This window comes from Typopeltis vanoorti, chromosome 12 (genome assembly GCF_054136105.1).
Source record: "Typopeltis vanoorti isolate ZY-2024b chromosome 12, IOZ_Tvanoo_1.0, whole genome shotgun sequence".
Taxonomy (NCBI): Eukaryota; Metazoa; Arthropoda; class Arachnida; order Uropygi; family Thelyphonidae; genus Typopeltis; species Typopeltis vanoorti.
The window spans coordinates 122,923,747-122,935,235 of record NC_143560.1 but is presented as its reverse complement, the minus strand read 5'-3'; the positions used below and the strand labels follow the sequence as shown (position 1 = coordinate 122,935,235).

General features: G+C 38.2%; 1 pseudogene; it reads right to left on the bottom strand.

Annotated features, from left to right (window-relative positions):
* Nucleotides 1-6,532: 6,532 nt before the first annotated feature.
* LOC150101197 (5S ribosomal RNA) lies at nucleotides 6,533-6,651 on the bottom strand (annotated as a pseudogene).
* Nucleotides 6,652-11,489: the final 4,838 nt, after the last annotated feature.

Genomic DNA, 11,489 nt, shown 5'->3' with positions numbered 1-11,489 from the left:
ATTTGACAAACTCTGCATTTTGGACTCCTACACAAACTTATCTCAGCTGGTATCTCACTAAAAATGGTTCATCTAATCCATTTGTATCTTCAGAATAGATCGATACAAGTCAAAATCAACAGTTCTACCTCATCCCAGCGCCATATCTTTGCTGGAGTACCGCAGGGATCCCTACTAGCTCCATTGCTGTTTTCTATATACGTCGGATATCCCACACAATCCGATGTCTTCCATCTTGGACCTGTATGTGGACGATACAGCAATACTAACCAGATCTCTCCATCCCCACTTCATTACCAGAAAGCTTCAAGAAAACCATCTAAAGCTGGAGGGTTGGTTCTCCAAATGGAGATTGGAAGTCAACCCCCAAAAAAGCTCAGCCATTCTTTTCTCGAAAAGGACAATATGTCCTGCAGGAGATGTGTTACTATTCAATACTAAAATTCTCTGGCAGACAGAAACAAAATACCTGGGTGTAATTCTCAACAAAAGCTATCTTTCAACCAACACATCAAGTCTACATACGCAAAGGCATCTAAAGCCATCGCTCAGATCTATCCGCTAATTAATAGAAATAGTGAGCTCAGCAACAGAATCAAATTGCAGCTATACCAGATGACGATTCATCCTATAATCACCTATGCCTCTCCAGCCTGGAGTCATACCTCTAATACTAACATTATCAAAATACAATGAGTACAGAACAAATGCTTGAGAATGATTCTGAATGCCCCATGGTATGTTAGAAACAATCAACTTCATAGAGATCAACTTCATATAATATTCCCTATATTTTTTCTTTCCTACAATCCTTAGCATCTAAGTTCTTCCTAAAGACATCCATACACCCCCCAGCGATTTGGTTCAACAAGCTGCAGCATACGAGGCAACAGACATATTCAAACATAGAAGACCAAAAGCTATATTAACCTCCTATAGCGATGCATAATCTCCAAGCCCAATCAGGGTGAGCAAACTGCTCATAAATTTTACCCTCACTGTAACCGCAACAGATAGCGAGGAATATGAAAAGCATCTTACTTCACTCCTAAAGACATGCTGCGTGCAGTGAAATAATCAAGTGGAAAAGAAACTTTCATCGCACTGTCAACAAATGTTACGTAGAGAGAGACAGAGAGATTGAGGAGCACCGCATGCTTCTGTAGCTCTAGACTTTTAATTGCCTGGAGAGAACTTTGTGAGTCTGAATAAACTATGTATCTTTGGTAGTGATGTAATCTGATGTATTTTAGTGCAAGCTCTATCGCATACAGCTTAGCTGTAAATTTGTTACATTCTAGTAGGATTTGTTCAGATATAATGCTGTCTGGAAAGACGGCAGAAGATCCCACTAGTCCTACGTTTTTTGAACCATCTGTACAGACAAGCACAAAATCAGAGTATTCAATTGTGTGAGCCTCAAAGAGCAGTATATGGACAACAGGAAGGGGGAGGAATTCTGGTAGCCTGCTGAAAGAAAAGCAGCATGCTGGTTTTTTGTTTGTTTGTTTGTATAAGCCATGTAGAAGTGTAGTATGTACTATGTTGCCTGCCACAGTATGTTGAGTTTGCAGGAGAGCTTTTATCTGCAAACCAAAGGGTTTTATTTTAGTATATCAAGTGTTGCACAGATTTTCCCATCATGGATGAAATATAGTTTGACACATATGATAGTCTGGCATGGATTTTATTTTTGTTGCCAATAACAGAGACAGCTGTTAACATTGAAGGCAACAAAGGTGCATGGACCTACAGACTAGGAATAGGTGACATGCGAAAAGCCCTACTTGCAATTCTGATGGCTTGATGGTGAATAGTGTCTAGCCAACACAGGGTACGCTCCTTGAAAACAGCACAGACTTGGTACCCATATTCAAGTTTTGATTTCATCAATGTCCTGCACAAACGAAGCAAAGAACACTAACTAAGGATGGCCAGTACCCGTCATTCTTCATCAGAAAAAATGTCCAAGACATCTTCATATTTTACTCTCTCTAGGGCACTAGGTACAAGAATTATTTTATCTCTTCTTCAGTGGGAGAAAAGAAGATATCCATGTCATCTGAAAACTGACCATCTCTTTGAAGATCTTGAGGAATGATTTTGACCTTCTGCAGTGCATGTTCCATTATCTTTTTATTTGTAGTATATCTGGACCATCTCTGGCACATCCTCAGGAGTGTATCCACATCCACTTGTCTCCTTCATTCGCTCAAAGGAGATGGCAAGCAAGTTATATCAATTTGGGATGTAATTGTGAGAAGGCAGGCTTTACATCAGATTTGGATCCCTATTGATACTCGTTTTACAGCTACTTTCTTGGCATATGAGGATTTTCCTGATGTTGCTGCCACTGTTGTAATATGGTGCCTCTGGTTAAGTGCACTGCTTGGTTTTTATTTTTTGGATTTCCTTCTTAACCTTCTACTTTTGGCATTTTTGGGAATAAGATGGTCTCTCTCAAATTAAGGCATTTTGCTCTTGCAATCTTTGTTTTCCTGGTCTTTATTGCTGCATCAGACACAGATGGCAAAGCCACAATAGGCAGTTTGAGAATCTGATATGTAAAGCAGAGCAAAAGGTATGGATGCAGAACCTTACTGGGCACTTGAGATAGTCTGCTTTAACTACGTCATGATAACCTTGACGTCAAGATTATCATGAATGCGAAGTGCATGTTAAAATTGTAATACCATTGATATTACATCGAAATATATGATGGATATGAAGCGTATGAGGATGCATATTTGATCCATAATGACCAATAAAATGGTTAATAGATGCTGATGATTTTGGTGTGTTAAAATGTAAGGATGATGTCACTGTTTGGAACCAGGTGACCATCCCTATGTATGAGTATTCTCCTCATGGCTGTCACTCACTTATCTTTCATTTCAGACAGATATCTTTGCGTGGTATGTCAAGATTCCACTTAGATATTTCACTTCTAGGAAATTAAAAGTTTTTTTTTTGGGGGGGGGGTAATTGATATTTACCCAATAAATGTTTCATGAAGTAACTTTCCTGATTGTGCTTCAATAAAAATATCTCTTAAATGCAGTTTCTCGACAGATTTTGGAGATCCTGTAAATCCTTTAATAAAGGGCGACATTCTTCCAAGTGGCTGTTCCCCCATTGAATGCAGAATTAAGAATAGTGGTGTATTTTTTGTAGCTTTTGAGGTTTTTGTTTCTTGTTTTGATTTTTGGATGATGTTTCTAGGTTTTTTGTGCATGTTGGGGTTTGTTGAGGGTTCCTGATAACCAAAAGGATGAATAATTATTCATTCTGAAGGAGTGGGGTTGATTCAGAGCTCCCCACCCCATGCAGCCACACATGGATACCCACTCTTGGTCAATTTTTCTGATTGTTGAATTAGCATTCCACTCCAAATGACTATGCATGAGTGGAATGCCAGAATGCTATAACCTGGATGCTATACCAGCACCACAGCAAAGCCTTGGATCCTATTCTCAGACCATGGGGAAGGAGACTTATTGCAACATTTTTGACCCTTGCAGGGCATGCTTGCTAGCCAAATGATCCTGGCTGGAGCATTCAGCAGCACCCATCTTGCTAAAGTAGAGGCAAGGCTACCAAGATTCTCCTTTGCGGATGTCCACGGGACACAGCACACACTGCAGTGAAGTGTTTGATTCCAGTGATGGTGGTCTGGGAATAGGAGAGTAAAAAAAAAAAAAACTCAGGAGAAGTAGAGTGAAGAATATTGGAAGAAAAGCATAGAAAAAGAATAAAAATGAAAACAGCCATCACTGGAGGGTCCTCCCCCTCCACCAAGAACAGGTGCCTCAGATGGAGGGCTGCTCTTCAGAGAACTTAACAATTTGTTTGGAATTTCTCGCAAAAAAGGCTGCAGTATTCTTTCACTTGGAAGCCCAAAACAATTCATAGGTAAATGTCCTGCCTTTACATATTTAGTATGAAAACATGTCTTTTATGAGCCACATTAATTTTAGATTTTATATTAAGAATGTATTCTTGTGGCATTAACAATATTATTAAGAAACCACATGTAATCAGAAAAACTTATCATGGGAAGTTTTGCTCATCTTGTAAGAAGTCAGTCATATTGTACTTTAATTCATTTGCAGTCTCCACATTCACATCCAGTAGCCATGTATTCCACTAATCTTCTGTATAGAAATGATACTGGTACTCTTTGCATCTTAGCTCACCAAACTCTAGCATGTTTCTTCTTTCTTAGCTCAAATTCACAGCTTGTCGGCCAAACCACATGAGAAGGTGTTGGAAAAGGAGAGCTGTCCTCAGATCTGAGAATGGTTTGAATCAACTTGAGTCTCCCTCTCTCTCTCTCTAATGTTATGATCCTTGAAAAGTGCAGCAATCATATCTCTGTACTGGATGTTTTGATTATAAGAAAGGAGTAGTTTGAAAATAACATCTTGTTAAGTGTTTTTTGAAATATCCATTAAAAGCCAATAAATGAGAAAAGCCTGGAGTTCTGTCTCAAGTTGATCATTGTGTAAAACAGAAAATGCTCAATTCTTGAAGGTGTGGATAATGCCTAGTTTTTGAGAAGAATGGTGGGGATGAAGTATGCAGATAGCATCAACTGAGAGTGGCTTATGATATACCTCCATAGTGACATCACCATCAAGTTTCTTTATGATGAGGACATCTAGGAAAGGGAGTTTATCATCCTTTTCTAGTTCTAATGTGAAATTCATCTTAGGTTTAAATGAAATGAGATGAGTGAAGAAATAGTTTCAGACTTGGGAGGTCATGTTTACAAATAATGAGATACAAGTGACTGGTTTCAAAGTGGTTTGACCCCAAAAATATGTTTCAAAATTCTCCATGAATAGATAAGCTTATGGAAAAAAATCAGGGACTATCCACTGCTAGTCCAAACTGTTGATTATAAAAAAAAAAAAAAAAATGTATATATTCCACTGAACCAAATTGGATTAGAAGCAGTTCTCAAGTATGTAGTTTTGTGACAATACACAACAAATTGGTGACAATTTTTAAAGAACAGTTTAGACTAGCAATGGATAGCACCTGATTTCCTCCACATCAGCTGATCTCTTATTGCCTACAAGTTGTAATGCAATACCCCCCCCCCACACACACACTATAATATTCCAAGTCTACAACTATTTCTTCACTCTCTCATAGTTGATACGTGTTTTAAAATTTATGACTAATAAAAATCATTTTTATTTTCATTTATTTTAGTCATAAAAATTCAATTATAAAATCGATAAATATGAATAACAGCTACAAGTATCACAGAGAAAATAGTCCTCCACCTATCAGAATGATGCTTCATACTTTCAAAGTAAGTAGAAAAGAATGGCATATGTCAAGTAAGCCAAATGTGTGTCAATCCAGTTTGTGCATCTTTTAATGTAGCCCAATTCTGTAATGTTGTAATACATAACTTCCAAATAATATTTATGGAGTTTACATCTTCATTCCTGCTGAGTATGCTATAAGATCAGGATTTATAAGATTTGGATTTTCAGAACATTCTTTGAAAAATTCTCTTCATATTTCACTCAATAATATAGTATATGAGATATTCCAATCTATGTCATGATCTCCTTATGTTCATTACATGAATATCTATGGAATCACTCCCCTTTCATGAAACCATAATGTGTTGCACAGACACCATATTTTCTTCAAACCATTCAATGTACAAGTTAGCCTATGGGAGAGGATATTATTCTTACTTGTTACTTTACAGGCATCGGAAAAATCCTCGGTTAAAGATTATTGCCTACAAGTTACTATATAATATAATATAATATTATATTAACCCTATACACAAGAGGATCAAAAACCTATTCAACATTATTGCTGTGGTGTGTGTGTGTGTGTGTGTGTGTGTGTGTGTGTGTGTGTGTGTGTGTGTGGTTAAGGAAACAAAAGGAGTCTATTCACAAGTATAATAAGCAGCTAGGTTTCAGTCTCTTTGGCGAAAGCAGCATGAAGAGTGCTGAGAATAGTGGTAGGAAAATGAAAAAGGATGAGGAGAAGTTGGTTATGATAGGATTGCTACTGGACAAGTGAAAGGATGTTGACCAGCAACTGCTTATGTATATGAGCAAGTAGGAGTGAGTATGTATGATAGAAGGAGTACAATGTTTTTTAACTTCACTGCCTCTTCTAAATATTATTATTACAGGCAACTCCAAAGAGTCCTTAGACTCATCAAGGGAGGCTGTAAATATCATGTCAAGAACAACTATTCAGCATTTGCACAGTATCTATCATACTTTGCTTTGAACTCATTTATAGTCATGGCAGTTCAAAGACTCATCAAGGGAGGACACTTACTCTACATATCTCGCTCTCTCCACCAACTACAGCAAATCGCATCACCTACACCAATACCATCTACTGCCCACCACCACTAGTATTTTCACAGACAATCACAAACATTGGCATCCATGTTTGTGATTGTCTCCATGCCATTGGCAGGATTCGAACCCACAGCATTTTAGCTGGAGAGCAGATATGTTAACCAGGTCGGCACAATTAATGCCAGCAGCACCCAGGTTTCCCAGGTTGACACCCTCCCAAGTACTAACTGAGCTCAGGTTTGCTTAACTTCAGTGAACAGACGAGAAATGGTGCTTTCAAACTAATCTGGCCACTGAATAGCATAAAACATTTTTAGAATGATGCCCCAATCCAAAGGTCAAAAAAGGTACTTGATATTTTAGGTTTATATGCTGTTCAAGACACTCCTCACCTATGCACAAGTGAGAAGTATTTTAAACAGAAAAGCAGATCACCTTTTTTGGAGACTGACATGGTTATGAAAGGGTGTCTTTGTACCATTAAGTCAGCCTATGCAGACAAATACATTCTAGCTGACAGGTCTAGGTATTATCAAAAGCAAGCAGGAAAGTAGGGTGACACCTTTCTTCATTATTATCATCATCACCAAATTCCTGATATATACCCTCAAGGGGTGTACAGGATATGTTAGTACTACATGAAAAATTTACATCATTACTAACTTCCTATCCACAATTTTCCTCCAAATCAGTCTGCTAAATGTCAAGACTCCAATATTATCAGGTCTTATATTTCTGTCTTCTAAGGCATCTTTTATTGTATCAATCCACCTATATCTTGGTCTTCCTCTGGGTCTTCTTCCTGCCAACCTGGCAGAGAACACTTGTTTTTCTAATCTTTCCTCTCCCATTCTGCTTAAGTGACCATACCACCTGAGATTAGCTCTGCTAATGCATTCCTGGATGCTGACAATATTAAGTTCTTTCCTAATATCATCGTTTTTAATATAATATTGCCATTGATCCCATCTGTTCATGCCTCTAATCTTTCTCAGGACTCTCATATCTGCAGTCTCTAGTCTTTGGTCAAGTGTTTTACTCGTAAAACAGCTCTCAGATCAATAAGTTAAAATTGGTTTAAACACTGCCTTGTATACGCCTAATTTAGTGTTTTGGCTAATTTCTCTCTTATTCCATATACATTTATTCAGTTGACTTCCTAGCATACCAGTGTTGTTGATTCTGTTGTCTATTTCCATATTTAACTTACCATCTTCACTAAAAATTGTGCCTAAGTAGCTGAAATGTTTTACTTCTATAAGTTCTCCATTCACAATGCAGTGATATTTTTCAATGTTTCTGCCTATTTTCATTGTCTTTGTCTTTTTAATGCTGACCTTCATACCATATCTAATACAACAGTTATTCGATTTAGTCAAGGAATCTCACGGACTTGCATATTTATTTAGAGGTATAACATCATCTACATAAAGCAAAGAGCTGAGATTAATGCCTCCAATTTTGATGTCAGGTTTAATACCACTTTCCTTCATAATCTGATCCATATAGATAATGAATAAGAGAGGGGATAATGTACATCCCTATCTGACACCAGATTTAACATTAAACCATCTTCCTGTACTTACTTCAATTCTAACTGCTGACTTACAACTCAAATAAAGACTAGGTATTGCTTGATATAATGTCCCATTAACACCATATAACTGTAGCATTTGGAATAGCTTCTCTCTTGGCACCTTGTCATATGCCTTTTCCAGATCGACAAATTTTATATTCCCATGATTTCTCAACTATCTGTCGTAAAGTGAAAATCTGATCCTGACAGCCTTTATTTGGGCTGAATCCAGCTTGTTCTTCACCAAGCTTCTCTTCCACAATCCTTCTCAACCGTTTCTCAAGTATACTTTCTTATATCTTACCAGGAACACTCAGTAATGAAATGCCTCTGTAATTCTCACATTCAGTTTTATTTCCCTTTTTATATATGAGTACTATGAGAGCCCTACTCCAATCATCTGGAATTTATCCCTCTGTCCAGGCCTTCTGAATTATGCAATGCAGCCACTGTAAGACTTTTATACCTCCATACTTGAGTTTCTGGTCAAATGTCATCTACTCCTGCTGCCTTTCCACATTTCAGGCTTTTGATGGCTTTTTCTACTTCAAATATGAATATGTGTTCCTTACAGGTTGGCAGGTAAAAGACCCAGAGGAAGACCAAGATATAGGTGATTGATATGGTAGAAAGTGCTTTAGAAGATAGAAATATAAGATCTGACAATATTGTAGCTTTGACAGGTAACAGATTGATTTGGCTGAGAATTGTAGGTAGGAGGTTGGTAATAATGTAAATTTTTCATGTAGTACTATCATATCCTATACACCCCTTGAGGGTAAATGTCAGGAATTTGATGATGATGATGATGATTCCTGACTGCATGCCTGGTCAGTGTTTTTTTACTGCTGTCATCACTGCTTGTTTCATTTAGCAGTTTTTCAAAGTAATTACTCCATACTTCAAGGATATCTTTTTTCCCTGTTTTCATGTCACCTTTATCATCTCTAATTCCTTTTACAGCACTCTTTCCTCCATTTCTGAGCTTCTTCAACCTCCAGAATATCTTGCCACCTTCTTGATATTTATTTTCTATATTCTTGCCAAAGTCCTCCCATGACTTTTGTTTAGCTAGTTTTACACACTGTTTAGCTTTCTTACATTTGTCTCTGTATTCTGTAAGAGTAAAAGCTGACTTATTTGCCAGGAACTTTTGATATGCTTTCTTCTTTTCCTTCACTGCCTCTTTAACTTCCTGTGTCCACCAGGGAGTTCTGATTTTTTTATCCTTGCACACAACCTCACCACATGCCTCTCTGGCAGAATCAATCAATGTTTCCTTCAGAGTTTGCCACTGAATCTCCAAGGTTTGATTCCTGTTCTCAAACTCTTTCATTTTCTTTTCAATAATATTTCTGTATTTTAGTCTACAGTTCACATCTCAGAGCTGCTCAACTTTTATTCTCTTTAAAACTTTATTACATGTTATTTATTATTATTATTATTTAGGCCTCAAAGGAGTCAAGACTCATCACGAGAGGTCCTTCCTAGGAAACACAAGTCTATCAAGACTCAACATGGGAGGTCCCTCCTAGGAAACACAAAGTCTATAATACCACTTCTTAAACTCAATGACCGTTCTCGCTCTTGCCACTCCATCAGACAATGCATTCCACAGTTCAACCACCCTCCATGCAAAGAAACCACTCCTCATCCTCTTGCTCACAGTTTCCTTTCATAACTTCCATGGTTGGTCTTGTCTTCACTCCTTCCCGCTGTTCAACCGACAAGCGAAAGAATGCCCCAGTGTCAAACCTGTAACTACCTCTCAACAGTTTAAAAGTCTCAATCATATCACCTCTCCTTCTTCTATCCATCAAACTCTGTAGCCCACATTCCCTCACCAATTCTCATAACTAACATTGTACAGTCCTGAAACTATCTTTGTTATCTGCCTCTGTTCCCTATCAACAGTTAATTTATCTCCTTCAAATCCTGGGGACCAAATCTGAGAACAACAGTCTAAGTGTGGTCTGATCAGGGTCTTATACAATGGAATGAGAACTCTTTTATCTCTGCAGGTCAGCATCCTTCTCATTATTGCAGCAATCCTTTGTGTTACCTTCACCACCTTTGCAATATGTCTCTTGAATTTCAGGTTTCTATCAATCATCAACCCCAGATCTCTTGTCTCTCCTACTTCCTCCAGTATATCTCCTCCAATAGAGTATGCAGTGTCCCAACCTCAAGACCTTACATTTTCTGCATTAAACCGACACTCCCCTTCATTTGCCCATCTGTCTAGCTTATTCAAATCCTCTTGCATGACTACCACATTTTCATTACCACTAATAACCCTTCCCAGCTTCAGATCATCCGCAAACAACTGAACATTCCCCTGCAATCCACTGACAATGTCATTGATATAAAGGTTAAACAATATAGGTCCCAGTACTGAGCCCTGTGGGACCCCATTTGTAACCCTCTGCCTCCTTGAAACTGTCCCACCATACACAACTCTCTGATACCTATCACAGCCAATCCTGAATCCAGGTGACCAACCTGACATCCAAACTCATGTGCTGCAACTTAAATATCAGCATAATAATAATTATCAGCTTATCATGTAGCACCCTGTCAAATGCCTTCGCTAAATCCAAGAAAATGGCAGTATATGCCTTTCCCTCATCTACTGCTCTTGTAACTTTATTATAAAAGGCTAGCATATTACTAAAACAAGAGCACCGCCTCACAAATCCATGTTGACTCTCACAGATAACATTACTCTCATCTGCCCAATGTTGTATACGGTTCCTAACTAATTTCTCCAAGATCTTAACAACTACTGATGACACACAAACTGGCCTATAATTAGACACTTCCAGTCTGCTACCACCCTTATGCAATGGCACTATCTTACCTTCCTTCTATTCCCTGGGCACCTTTGCCGAAGCCAGACTTTCATTGAAAAGCCAGGTCAAAGGCACTGTCAGTTCCTTAGTACATTCTCTCAAAACTCATGGTGAAATGCCATCCAGTCCCACAGCTTTACTGACATCCAGAGTACTCAGTATTTGGAACACGTTCTCCTCCTGCACCTCTAAACCTCAAACCTGCCCTGTCCCTCTAGTATTAAAATTTACTCCTCCAGGATGAAATACAACAATAAAGTGTTCATTGAACAATTCCACTATGTCCTCTGCATCAGTCACTCCATTCCAATTTTTATCCCACAATGTCATTCTTCCACAATCATTTCTCCTCCTACTGGCCACATAGCTAAAAAATTCCCTAGGATTTTCTTTGGATCTTAGGGCCAATCTCTTCTCATATTCCAGTTTCGCCTTCCTTACCATACTAGTCACTCTCCTGGCCTGTGTCTTATATTCTTCATGCATCTGCTCTTAACCTGTCTCCTTATATCTCTTCCATAGCCTCTTTTTCACATGCAGCTCCTGTTTAATATTGTTTGTCATCCACTTTACACCAAATTGTTTCCTCTTCTTCACTTGTGGAATACAGCTTAATATTGCTGCTAACAAATATTCATTCCTTCACAATTTCCCAAGCACTAATGATATCCCAGCCTTCCAATTCCTCCCTCCATGAAACTTCCCCAA